Below are 14,075 nucleotides of genomic sequence, written 5' to 3' on the forward strand. Positions count from 1 at the left end.
AGATTCAAAGAATGGGACATTTCTCAGGTGAATGGGATGATTATAATGGATAATAGATAATTCAATTCAATAAACTTTTATCAAGCACCTACTATGTGACAGTTCTAGGCAGATAGTTGATGCAATGAATAGAACACTATACATGGAGTCAGAATGATCAGAGTTCAAATCTGACCTCAAACCCTTACTAGCTGTGTGAATTTAATTATGTCACTTAACCTCTATATGACAGTTCCTCATCTATAAAATGGGGACATACTGGAGAATGAAATTGCAGACCATTTCAGCATCTTTGACAACAAAACACTATGAAAAAAAGTCCATGAGGTTGTATGGACATGACTCAACAATAGCAGCAGCAGCAAAATGTGCTAAGTAAAGCTAAAACAAAGAAAAACAGTTCCTCCACTAGAGGACCTTACCATCTATTGGGAGGAGACAATATATAAAAGAAAGGGAAAAGGGAAAAGGGGAATGATGTTACATGGTGTCAAAACCCTGTAGTTTTATTGATAAAAGTGGAAAGTTACCTAGAAAGTTGAGATCCTAAGCCATCTGTAAAGAAAGGTTTTAGGAGTTTAGTATTCCATCCTCTACCCAACCCCCCAATCAGAGGAAAAAGGAGATGAGAAACTATTGAATGTCAAAAACTGAGTCAATCAGCATGGTGAGATTTGAAGTGATCAGCTTATCCTGGGTGAGACATGATGTTTCATGGATAAATAAACAGATGAATCAGAGTGGCTACACTTTTTTTGCAGCTGCTTTTCCCCCTGTCAAATAGAAGTATGTTTGGAATGGAAAAGACAGAACAAAGTAGCTAATAATAGTGTTAATATCCAAGATAAATAAGGAGAAACACAGCACTGGCTGTCCTTTATGAGTTCAAGTCACTGGTCCAGATGAACTCCATTCTAGGCTACTGAAAGACCTTGAAGATATGTTGACTGAGTTGTTTTCAATAATCTTTGGAAAATTATATGGAATGAAAGAAATACTCCAGAGTCAAAGAAGGGCAGATATTCTATATAAATGAAAGAATGAAGTTTCCTAAATGTAGCATTGATATGCTTCTTTGATTTCTAGTAAAGCTGCAAAATGAATTACTAATGAGCTAGTTAGTGAATGACTAGAAAAGGAAGCATTATTCACAAAGATAAATGTGGCTTCATTAAAAATAAGTCACTGAAAGCTTTTAGGTCCCCTGCCTGAGAAGTCCCTAAGATCCTGGAATAATATAATACTCACTATCCCCAGAAAGCAGTCAGAAGACCAACCCAGACATTCTCTGTAGTGAAGAGCCCAACCCTAACCTAAAGCTTGAAAGGAACAACTAACCTGGAAGGATGAGCAAACCAAAAAAAAAAAAAAAGAATGCCATACAAAGCTATTATGATGACAGGGACATTAAAGACAAATCTCAAAGAATAAAATAATCCCCAAAATAGCTTATGAGCAAAACAAACAGTTTGGATACAAATTACCTAGAGTTACCGAAATAGATAAAGCAAGAGGTTTTTGTTTGTTTTTGTTTTGTTTTGCTGTTATGTAAAGTTTTTTTTATTAAAAAAAATAAGAATGTTTGAGGGGGAGAGGAATGGAAAAGAACTGAAAGCTATGGAAGAAAGGATTGGAAAGGGAATCTCAAAAGGTTCAAGACTTTGCCCAAGCAATAAACTACCTTAAAAAATGGAATGAACATTTCAAGAGAATGACAATAAGAAATATTAAAGTCAAAAGACTTAAAAATAGAAGAAAATGTAAAGCCTTTCCTAGCAAATCAACCAACCTGGAAAATAGATCTATAATGCCTAGAAAGCATAACCAAACAAAAGAACTTAAACATCTTAAGGAAAAAATTGCCCAAATCTTTTAGAATCAAAGGAGAAAGTGGAAATAGGAAAAAAAAAAAAGTCATTTCCTGAAAGAAATTTTAAAACGAAAACTCCTAGGAGAATTATAACCAAATTTCAGAGTTTTGAGACAAAGACAAAAACAATTGAAACATCCCAAAACAAAGAATTCAAGTACCAAGGAGCTACAAATCAGGATCATATAATATTTTAATAGTCACCATCAAAAAAAAAAAAAAAAAAGAGTGAACAGTTTATAATTTAGAGGACAAAGGATATAGGCTTATCCAAAAAGAACAACTTAACCAGAAAAACCGAGCATAATACAATTTTAATGAAATATAAGGGCTTTAAATCTTCCTGATGAAAAGACCAGAGCTGCATAGACATTTTCAAATTCATAAACAGGAGTCAAAAGAAATTTAATAAAAGAAAATATACTTATTTTCTAGTTCAAGGGAGATGACCATTGTATCCCCTCTGAACATTATCATCATCAGGCACCACAAGAATCTAATTAGAATACCTGGAAGTGGTGATCTTAAGAACAGAAAAGGAGGGGAAGAGGAAAGTGGGAAGGAGAGAAGAAGGATGGAGAAAATTATTTCAGGTAGTGAAGGTGCTGAGCTTTGAACTTTATTTTCATCTGTTTTGGTCAAAGGAAGAAAGAGTACACATACTTGGTTAGGTACAGAAATATATTATGGAGAAAATTATTTCAGGTAGTGAAGGTGCTGAGCTTTGAACTTTATTTTCATCTGTTTTGGTCAAAGGAAGAAAGAGTACACATACTTGGTTAGGTACAGAAATATATTTCACTAAACAAGGAAAAAGGAGGGAAAGGGGACAAAAGCAAGAGTAGAATATGTGGTAAAAGAGATTAACTAAGAAATTATTCCTAAGAAAAACAAACTAAGAATACATAAAAATATTTAGAGCAATCTTTTTGTGGGTTTTGTGGGGTTGTTTTGTGTGGCAAAGAACTAAAATTGGAGGGAATACCCATTACTCAGGAAATGACTGAACAAGTTATATAAATGTGATGAAATACTGTTATGTCATAAAAACAATGGAGACAATTTCAGAGAAATTTGGGATGAACTTGTATGTATTGATGCACAATGCAGAATGAAGTGAGCAGAAATTTATGTAATGACAATATTATAAAGACAAATATTTTTGTAAGACTTTGGAATTTTAATCAGTCTAATTCCAGATTACTCATGTTCCTGATAGGACTTAGAGTGCAGATGGAGCCATATTTCTTTTGGACATGGAGAATGAGGGAGTTTGTTTTCCTTGACTACAAATGTTTGTAACAAGTATTTTGTTTTTCTTTCCTACTTAGAGAGGGGGAGGTAGAAGGGAGAAAAGGTAAGGTTTTGCTGACTGAAAAAAAAATTAATTACAGAAAATCTAATATTAGATTTTTAAAAACAAGATTGATAGATCTTATAACTCAGTTAAATGATATAGACTACTTTGCTTTCAGTTCTGTATGTGACTAAATTTCTTAAGTTACTTTTGTGAATAAAATGAGGAAATCTTAACTAAGTAATAGGATAGTCAAACATATTAAGGCACTGGTTGAATAGCTAAACTCAAGAAGTAGTCAATAATAGTGTGATGTCACCTTGGAAATAGTCTCATATGGAGTAGCCCAGGAATGTGTGCTTGGCCATATGCCAAAATAATATTTTTTATCAGTGACTTGGATAAATGCACAGATGGAATGCTAGTCAAATTTTAAGAAGATATAGAGCTGGAAAGAATAGCCAAAACATTGGATGACATGGTCAGCTTTGAAAAAAATCTGGAATCTGATTCTTAGAAAAGATCTTCTGTGTTCCCCGAATTACCTTACCCAATATTCTATTATAGTTTTTTAAAGCAATCTTCAGGAATTGGTATGCAATGCAGAACCATAATTGTCTTTAGAATTTTCCTCATGTTTAGGAAGACTCCTAAGAAAATCTCAGTATTCCCTAATCCTAAGGAACCCTTTCTCTGAATGGGGAGGGTAGAAGGAAGACATCAGATATGTTCTCCCAGATCCTCTTTTTAAGGAGAGGGCCCAGGGCAGTCACTTGTCATTTCTCACCAGGTTATAATTCTTCATCATGTCTCTGTGCCAAGTAATCTCCCTATCTTTTTCAGCTCCTTTTTTTATTTGTTATCTTTCTTTATATCCCAGTACTCAGAAAATTGCCTGGACACAATAGGCAGCTAAAGGTTTATTATTGACCGTTGACTATTATTTATTGACTAATATAGGATTTAATAAGGATAAATGCAAAGTCTCCATAGGTTTCACAAGTCCAAGTTGGAGTAGGAGTATAGATAGACAGCAATTTATATGAAAGAAATTGTAGGTTTTTAAAGGACTTTTCGAAGACTGTTCAATAGAAATGAACAGCATGATATGGCCATTTAAAAAGTAATGATATCTACTTGGTTTGTATCCCAAAAAGATCCAAAAAAAAGAAAAAAGGACATATTTGTACGAAAATATTTATGGCAACTCTTTTTATGGTGGCAAAGAATAGTAATTTGAGAATATGCCCATCAATCAGGGAATGGCTGAACAAGCTGTGATGTATGAATGTAATGGAATATTGTTGTGCTATAAGAAATAATGAGCAGGATGCTTTCAGAAAAACCTGGAAAGATTTATATAAACTAATGCTGAATGAAATGAGCAGAACCAGAACACTTACACAGTAATATCAATATTGTACCATGACAACTGTGAATGACTTGACTGTTCTTAGCCATTCAATGATTCAAGAAAATTAAAAAGGACACATGATGAAAAATGTTATCCTCTTGCAGGGAAAAAAGTGATGGAATCTAAATGCAGATTAAAGTATTCTATTTTTCAATTGTGTGTGTGTGTATGTTTGTTCATGTGTATATGTAAATGATTTCTTGGTTGATGTTTTCTTCTGCAACATGGCTAACATGGAAATATGTTTTGTATGATTATATATGTATAATTATATCAAATTGTTGTCTCAGGGAAGGGAAGGAAAAGAAAGGAGGAAAGGAAAGAATTTGGAACTCAAAATTCTTAAAGAATGAATGTTAAAATTGTTTTTACTTGCAATTAGGAAGGAAATAAAATATTCTGTGAGAGAGAGAGAAGGGAGAGAAAAGAAAAAAAAAGGAAGGAAGGAAAGAAGAAAAGAAAAAAAGGAAGGAAGGAAGGAAGGAAGGAAGGAAGGAAGAAAGGAAGGAAGGAAAAAAGGAAGGAAGGAAAGAAAAAGAAAGCCATCTAGTCCAATCCCTTCATTTTCTAGATTATGCAACTGTGGTCTAAAGTAGGAAGATACTATGCCCTAAGGTATACCCAGAGTAAGTAGCAGAGCCAGAATGTGACTTGACCTCAATCTAGTGAATCTGTTTTACTACTTTACCTCCCTTCATGCTATCTCAGGATTAGCTGATGGTAAAGGGAATGTTTAACTTTGCGGGAAGAAGACTAGAGGTACATGACAGGCTAACATTAAGTGTTTGATGAGCTGTGGGGCATAATTAATTTGTTCTGTTTGGCCCCAGAGAGCAGAAGCAATAGGTAGAATTTTGCAAGAAAAACTCCTTAACAGTTAACAATTATGCAAAAATGAAATGAGTTGGTTTGGGAGTAGTGAATTCCTTTTTCACAGAAAGTTTTCAAAGGTTGAATGACTGGTTGTTATATATGTTATATTCAGGTACAAATATACCTGATTTGGCTTCCTAGGTCCCTTCTGCTTCAGATTCTTTGATTTTTTGGTGATTCAAAGATGCTAGCACCCACTAGCATTCTCACTCAAATCTCCTTCTCCATCAGCTTCTTTACCTCAATCTCAGCACTTTTCTCACTCCCTGATCTTTTCCCATCTGCTACTTAGGACTACAAATGGTGTTTGATTAACAGAGCATAGCATTTTCTCTGATTACCATTTAAAGGACAAGTTTATATTAATGGTGTTATTGTGTGAAATGGCAAAACTAGAAGAATTAAAATTGAATTTAAAAAGAACTCTCCCCACAGCTTCAGGAGAAATATTCCCTTTCCACTACTTCTTTTTAAAAAGAAACTTCATATTTCAAGAATCCATGATTTTAGTGACTGGCCATTACCTCCATTCATGCAAATTGCCAACCTTTACTATTTTAGTAGCTATTCTTTATGAGTTGTTAGGGCCACAAACATTAATCCCCTGCTAACCAAGTGATAAGACTCTCTTCCCTAAACTAGAATATCAGAGGGATCAAATTCAGGGCTTACAAAAACTCCAATGTGCCTAGAGAAAACTCCAGAGTGTAGCTTGAAACAGATTTAAAATGGTTTACACAGCCATGTCAAACTGGAAACAGATCCCTGCCAGATGCATATTGACTTAGAAAACCACAATTTAAGATTATGTTCTATTGTATTTTTATTTATTTTGTTAAATGTTTCCCAATAACAATTCAATCTCATTCCAGGCCTCAGAGAGGCAACTTGTTTGACATTCCTGGTCTGCAAGAGATATACCAGATACCAGGTAGTGTAGGATTTAACCCTTTCAATTCTTGAATTCCCATCTTGGAATCTTGATTGGGGAATGCTTCATTTCTAGCCAACCCCAGCCATACTTCAGTTCCAAGACAGAGACATTTTTGCCTCACTGTATATACTCATTTCCCTCCATCTTGCTTTCCAGTTTTCAAATTATAATCAAATCAATATAGTTTCCTTCACTATGCTGGCAATTTTTCAAACCAAGTTACTCATTTTAAAAAACTTTCTCCACTAGAATACAAGCTCAATAAAGGCAAGGACTTCCTGGCTTTTGAATTTTTATACCCAATGTTTAACACACTTTTTAGTGCATTGTAAACTGTGAGAACTATTTCACTCTTCCATGTAGACATGCATTTGTTGTTGCACCTATTTTCAAAACCTTCCAAAGGTGGGAGTATACTGGTATCTTTAATAACTCACCTTCAGACCACGATGAAATACTGATATAGGGTTTTCACAAAAAAAATCTTTTAAAATGGATGTGGGAGAGATCTTATTCTGAACATTCCTATCTTGAATGATGGCAAGACATATGGGGTTAATAGGGCAATGGACAAGGGCAATTTTCACACTTTAATCTGCAGTACAAAGGTACCACCTCTTTCCACTTTTACAATTGCTCTATCCCAGCAACTATAATTTTTTTCTCTCTGTTGGAGGCTCCTGAACTGTCAGGTTCTGAAGCCCTGATTTTTCATTTCAGTGCACTATATGGTCACAGAACATTAGGAAGCTTTACCTTGATCTCTCCAAAATGCCTTCTCCACATGCCATCCTCCCAAGGGAGTACCAACAACTGAATCTTGACAGAGAAGGAAAGCACTCCTTCCTACCCTTTTAAAAACTAGAACCAAGAATGCTTTATACTAAAAACAGTAGCATACTTCAAATTATAAATTTTAACTTTAAATAGCCTCTTGATATACCCCTATTGCCAGATACCAGTTAGAAAATCCCTGAAGATGTTATGAAACAAAAATTAGAAGCCTATGAGGTTGGGTGGGGCATGTGATTTCATTAGTATGAAAAGCTCCAAAATGAAGAAATTACCTCCACAAATGTTAGTCAGCATCTTTTCTTCATTTCATCATCTTATTGCCTAGACATACTGAGAGTATGTGGGTAGATGAAACATATATAAAATTTTTAAAAAATTCCTATGAGTTCATTAGTTTCTATTGCATTATATTTTGGTACTGATAGATTCCCCATATATACATAGGACAGTCTTGTGGTACAGTGGATCGAGCTCAGGTCCTTGAGTCAGGAATACTTGATTCAAATGTAACCATAGAAATTTAATTTGCCTCAGTTTCCTCATCTGTAAAATGAACTGGAGAAGAAAAGAGCAAACTATCTTTATCAAGAAAATCCCATGAGGTCATGAAAGGTCAGACACAATTGAAATAATGAACAACAAATAAACCAACAGTTCCCAACTTAGAAATATTTGACCTAAGAATAATTCATACATATACATATATATTTACATACATGTATGTATGTATGTGTGTATTATATATATGTGTGTGTCAAAAGTCTTTATTAAGTAGGTTGTTTTTTTTTGTTTTTTGAACTGCTGACACTTGAGTCCAAATCCATCCTTAACTTTACTATCTACCAAGACTGCTTTTCCCAAAGGTGCTGCCACCAGAGCTCTTTACCTGATTCAAATTTATTTATCCACCTCCCTGCCACTGGAAGCTTCTTCCAATATAACCTGGAAGCCAGAGCCAGTATTTATAAAAAGAACTTGAGATGGAGATGAGGCTTAAAGTTTTTGTGGGATAGTGCGTGTCCATCATTAATAACCATATTTTTATAGGAAAGTGCAGTCCAATTAGTCACTTTACAAATAAATTTTTAGAATACAAGCCATTCATAAATTGTAGGCTGTATTCGTATAAGAGGAATTGTGTTTTCTGCCTGTTTCAAAGAATTATCTCTTAAAGATTAAAGATCACATTTTTTTCAGGCATAGCTTTCACTCTAAGCTCAAATGAAAATAGAATTTGAATAATTTTTTTCCCTAAAAAACAAGTTGAAACTATAATTTTAAATGCCTTTACATATTTACGAATTTTCTTTCTGAACCTTCTCCTCCCATATCTGTTTTTGGATCTCTTCATATGTTCAGTAAAAAATGGCCTCAGTAAAAAATGGGCATAGAACTCAGAGATTTTCAGATGAAAGAAAATTTCTAAGTGAAAAGCCTGCACAAATTATATAACTAACAATTTCAAAGAAAAATAGTGGGATAAATACTTTTAAATTTAGTAATAATTCTACCATTCTCTGCTGAAATTAAAAAAGTTTAATATGAATCCATCTTTTATTTGGCCTTTATTGAATAGTCATGGAACAGTAAATGAAGACACAACACATGGATAATTGAAAACATCACAAACAAGACTTTTAAAGAATTGAATACAAGTAGAATCCCAATTTAAGAAATAAACCTGCTTTGCAACTTATAAGGAATACAGACCAGAGGGAAAACTGTGGATATTATCCCTGCCTCTCTGTAGCGTAAACTTATAATAATCATAATAAGAAAAATATATTCATAATAACAGCTTTCATCTCTACAGTGTTTCATGGTTACAAAGCACTTTCACACACATTAGATTCAACTGCACTCTAAGGCAAAAGGTGAATGAGTTAATACCGGTATTTTGCAGATAATAAAACTGAAGATCAAAGAGGTCGTGGAATCACAAATAGATTCAGAACTGGAAAGGTTCTTTGAGGTCATTGAGTCCAATTAATTACCTCATTTTACAGATGAGGAAAGGGAGTCTCACAGAGGTTAAATTATTTGCTCAAGGTCACATTGGTAGAAGACCCAATATTTGAATCTGAGTCTTCAGGCACCAAATTCAGAGCACTAGTATTCACTTCAAGATCACATGGATAAGTAGGCCACGACTGTCTCCAGAAGTTCCAGATATAGGACTAGATAAAATTTTAGTGATCTTGAAAGGGCTCAGTTGAGATAGCTAGATAATGCCATGGACAGAGTGTTGGGTTTAGAATAAGGAAGACTCATTTTCCTGAGTTCAAATCTGCCTCAGACACTTATTAGCTGTGTGACTCTGGACAAATTACTTAACTCTGTTTGTTTCAGTTTCCTCATCAGTGAAATGAGCTAGAGAAGGAAATGATAAACCACTCCAATAACTTTGCCAAGAATACTCCAAATGGAATCAAGAATGAACCAAAAAATACCTCATTTTACAAATGAAGAAACTGTAACACAAATATGTTAGATGATTTTCCCAGAATAGGAAAAAAGGTAGCCAAGATTTAGAGTACTATAACATAAGCAGCAATTTTTAGAGTTGTCCCTTTTCTGGATGTGATCAAACTTCAAAACAATCTATAATGTATTTTGTGAGTTTAGTGTCCATGATATTGGTTTAAAATGTAATTACACTAGGCTGCCATAATTATGTTTTATATAATTTGAGGCTGGTATTCCTGAATTTTAATATTCAATTTAATTTAATTAAACCAACATTTGCTAAATGCATTTATTTTTATGACACTGTTGGTACTGAGAACCTTGAGAAAAGAAACTATGTGCTGCAGTGGAAAAAAACATATTTGGTATCCACAAGTTCTAGGTTTAAATCCCAATTCTTCCACTTGTTTTTCTATTAGTACATCCTTGGGCAAATCACTAGACCTCATTTTCCTCAACTATAAAATCAGAGGGTTGGACTAGATGACTTTTAAATTCTCTGTAATCCTATGATTATTGTTCCTACCATCCAGTAATTTACACTCTACTAGGGAAGGAGATATTATGTAAACAGATCAGTAAAATGGTCTAGGGTGAATAGGTAAAAGGAGGCTTTGAAGATAGGGAAAACATTTTCAGTTGGGACAATAAGGGAAAGTTTCATGGAGAGGGATTTTATCAGCAGATTGATTGGAGATCTTGGATGTCCCCTCTAGATTCTGAAGAAGGAAATGTTTTGTAAATTCTAGAAGACTATACAATGGGAGTTAATTTATTTGATATCAATTGTTTCTATATTATTTCTGCTAGGTAATGGGCCTCACAGGTATTTTTTGGGTCTAGCCTGGGAAGCTAGCCATCACTTAATTTTTTTTTTCTCATTTCTTTTTTCCCCTCACTTAATGGTATATTTTTTTGGCATTGCCTTTGTATGCAAAGACAGTTTTCAACATTCAATCTATAAAGATTTTGCATTCCAAACTGTTCTCCCTTCTTCCTTTTCCTCTTAAATCAGCAATCTGACATGTCATACCAACATATTAATCATTTTTCCATATTAGTAATATTTCAAAAGAAAAATCAAAACAAAAGGGAAAACCATGAAAAAGAAAAAAAAAAGTGAAAATAGTGTACTTTGATCTGCATTCACACTCCACAGTTCTTTCTCTGAATGTATATACTATTTTCCACCACAAGTCTTTTGGAATAATCTTGGATTATTGTAGTGATGTAAAGAGCCAAATCTGTCATCATTGGTCTTTTCACAACATTTTTTATTGTGTACAATGGTCATCTGGTTCTGTATACTTCCCTCAGCATCAGTTCCTGTAAATCTTTTCAGTTTTTTCTGAAATCTGCTTGTTCACTATTTCTTATAGCAGAATAGTATCCCCTTACAATTATATACACAGCATGCTCAGCGAATCCCCAATTGATGAGTATCCCCTCTATTTCCAATTCTTTGCCATCTCAAAAGGAACTGCTATAAATATTTTTGTACGTAAGGGTCTTTCCCCCTTATTTTAATGATCTCTTTGGGATTCATTCCTAGTAGTGATATTTGCCATCACTTTAAACGTATTTTTCTGGGAAAAAAATGTAAACAAAAGAACTTTGGGACGTAGTCTTGGGTGGAAGGTGTCTTCCAGCAGGGCTCGGATCTTCCACAGCACCCCGCCCTCTAGCCTCCTTTCCCTCCCTCCTCCCTCCCTCCTCCGCTCCGTGACGTGCCGCAATGGCCTCTATCACAGGCTCTGGGGGAACATGCGCACTGCCGCCACTTGTTTCTCTGCTAGCCCGAGCTCGCCGCCGCTCTAGTCAGTCTCCGCTGTGCGGGTCAGCGTGCGGACTGCGAGGGCTGCAGTGCCCCCTCGGGAATGTGACTGACCCGTGCCTGGGAAGCTTGGCGGCTTGGCTGTGCGTCTTCCACACCTCTACCTGTCCTCTTCTCCCTTTCCTTTAAAAAAGAAGGAAAGAAAGAAAAGAAAACCCAGCAAGTTCCATCAGACACACTCCAGAGGCTCCCCTTAACCGTGCAGCTTCTTTGCGAGGCAGCGGCGGCGGCACCAGTAGGAGTCGCCGGGAGCTGCTCCGGGTCGCGCGCCGGTCCGGCGGAGCCCCCAAGCCCTAGCCGCCGCTTGCCGCCCCACTGTAGGCTGTGACTCCGGAGCCCTTGCCCCAAGCCGAGGCTTAGTGCGGACCGCGCCAGCCGTCTTCTTCTACCATCTCCAGTACAACCACTGTCTCCTCCTGCGCTCCTGCTCCAGCTTCTGCTCCGATACAGCCGGGCTGGGCTGAGGCCAGGCTCCGCAATCCCAGCTGCCACCCTCGAGCCTAGGCTGGGGCCGCTGCTGCAGCCAAAGGCTGCTGGATCCCAGTAAGTTGAATACAGTTTTTCTGAAGTTGAATAAGGGGGCGGGAGACTGGGGGAGAAGAAACTAAGAAGCTGTGCTGATTTTGCATTAGCGTTTGTTTTTGAAAGGGGGGTGGGAGGGACGGGCGGAGAGAATTGTGATGGGTGCTTGGAATTGGCTTGTGGCCCCCCTCTCTCCTCTCCAGCAGTGTTTCTGCGCTTAGCTGCAGCTTGGGGCTGAGGGGTGGAAAGCGAGCCCCTTCCTTCAGGCTTCCCATGGAAAGGGGGTAGGGTGTCGGGTGACTGGTTGGAGTGGGTGGGCTACTTACTGCGTGACCACCCCAGAACCTTTGACGAAGGCACCAGTTGGAAGCGTGCTTCGGGAGGACAGGTGCTCTGATGGTATTTTGCCTCTTGCTAACCGCACATTCCAAACATCTTGAGTATGTGGGTTTGTGTGTGTGTATGTGAGTGTGTGTGTCCTAGGCTGATGTTGTGTCTCATGTCAAGTCTGCACTGGAGTTAATTCTGCGGGTTTCCGTCAGGCTAGGACTGCAATAGACCCATGTCTTTTGCGTGAAGAGAGCCAAGAGGAAAAGCTGTTTTTTTCCAGGTCACTGGTCTGCATATCTATCTCAGTTCTCAGTACTGAGGGGCAGAAGTTAGCGTTCCTGCAATCGGGAACAGAACCCTTTGGGGGAAAATAGATTTACATACAAACCCTGCACTTTACGTTGGAGATGGCTTAGGAAGAAATATTAAATGAAGAAGCAGCTCTAGACACATGTTTTCGTTATCTTTGGAAATGCAGGGGAAATTGACAAAGGGCAAGGATTCAAATTAAGAGGACTCAATGACTTTACCTTAGCTGTCATTTTTTATGTAAGAACAGTGAAGTCGCTCTGAGCGCGTGTAATAACTCCATCTCTCACTGCAGTGTCTGCAGCTTTGGGGCTCCCTTCTATTTGGTTAACATCCAACTTCATCAGTATTTAATGCAAATGCTGACATGCTATAGGAACCTGCAGTTTGAATCACAGAGCACTTTTCAAATTGAAAAGCCTTCTCTTAATAGAATAGCACAGAAGGAAGAGCTGAGTCTATTTTTCAAAACACAAGCACAAGGAATCAGATGCATAAATCACTTTTGAAAATCAGATAGATGCATTAAGTACATAGCCTGTGGTAGCCTGCCTTTGAAGACGGTCCCTTATGTTGTTGTTGTTGTTGTTGTTTTGCAAAAAGTGAAAAACATACTTGCCAGACAGTTGTTGAGCCTGAAAGTTAAGTGTACTGATGGGCCTAATTAACTTAATAAACAGAGAGAATGATTTATAGGTAACTGAACTGTACTACTCTGAAGGATAGAACTCTTTAACCTTTCTTTCTCATCAGTTCTCCAGAGGATTTCTTTTAAACATAGCAATTTATCATTGTTGGTGTTTAATTCTTGAGTTGATTAAATTTATAAGAGAAATAGATTTTGAGATTCAGTATTACTATGAAATTATTAGACAGTGACTGGAAAAAGATTAAAGAAACTATTTTAGTATGTATCTGATGTAGAAGGCATACTGTGCAGAACTGATCTCATTCCAATGTCAGAATTTTTTTCTTAATTTGGACTTAAGATAAAAGGAATTAATTTCATTATAAGCCTAGGTAGGTGCTAAGACACATTCATCTCAGAGAAAAGTATATTTAAAGTATTTCATCACACAAAACTCTTGTTCTGGATTCTGTGTATGCACGTTATTTAATAGTGTAAATTTTCCTAATACCTTAAGGCAAATTATCAATTTCTTTTTTTTTTTTTAATAAAGCATGAAATACGTTATTTTAAAAAGTGTTATTGACCCTGGCAATTTATTTGAAAATATCCTGGGCTCTCTTTTAAATATCTACTTAATTTACTTTCTTAAGATATTTAATATTAATGGAGTGTAAGGACTTGTAGTGTATGATAGAGTATATCCTTTTTAAATTAAAAAATTACATGTGTGAGTATCACAGTTCTAGGAAATGTGTTTATAAATGGAATATGTTTTGAGCCGTTGAGACTGGTGGTCATTC

At 36.3% G+C, this 14,075-nt stretch overlaps 1 long non-coding RNA gene across 1 annotated transcript in view; it reads left to right on the forward strand.

Annotated features, from left to right (window-relative positions):
* Nucleotides 1-11,456: 11,456 nt before the first annotated feature.
* Nucleotides 11,457-14,075, forward strand: part of LOC127543727 (uncharacterized) — a 138,280-nt gene continuing 135,661 nt past the window's right edge. Inside the window, exon 1 of the long non-coding RNA XR_007949288.1 lies at nucleotides 11,457-12,026. This is a non-coding gene — a long non-coding RNA (uncharacterized LOC127543727). The remainder of the gene's footprint in view (nucleotides 12,027-14,075) is intronic.

The sequence above is a fragment of the Antechinus flavipes genome, chromosome 1 (assembly GCF_016432865.1).
Source record: "Antechinus flavipes isolate AdamAnt ecotype Samford, QLD, Australia chromosome 1, AdamAnt_v2, whole genome shotgun sequence".
Taxonomy (NCBI): Eukaryota; Metazoa; Chordata; class Mammalia; order Dasyuromorphia; family Dasyuridae; genus Antechinus; species Antechinus flavipes.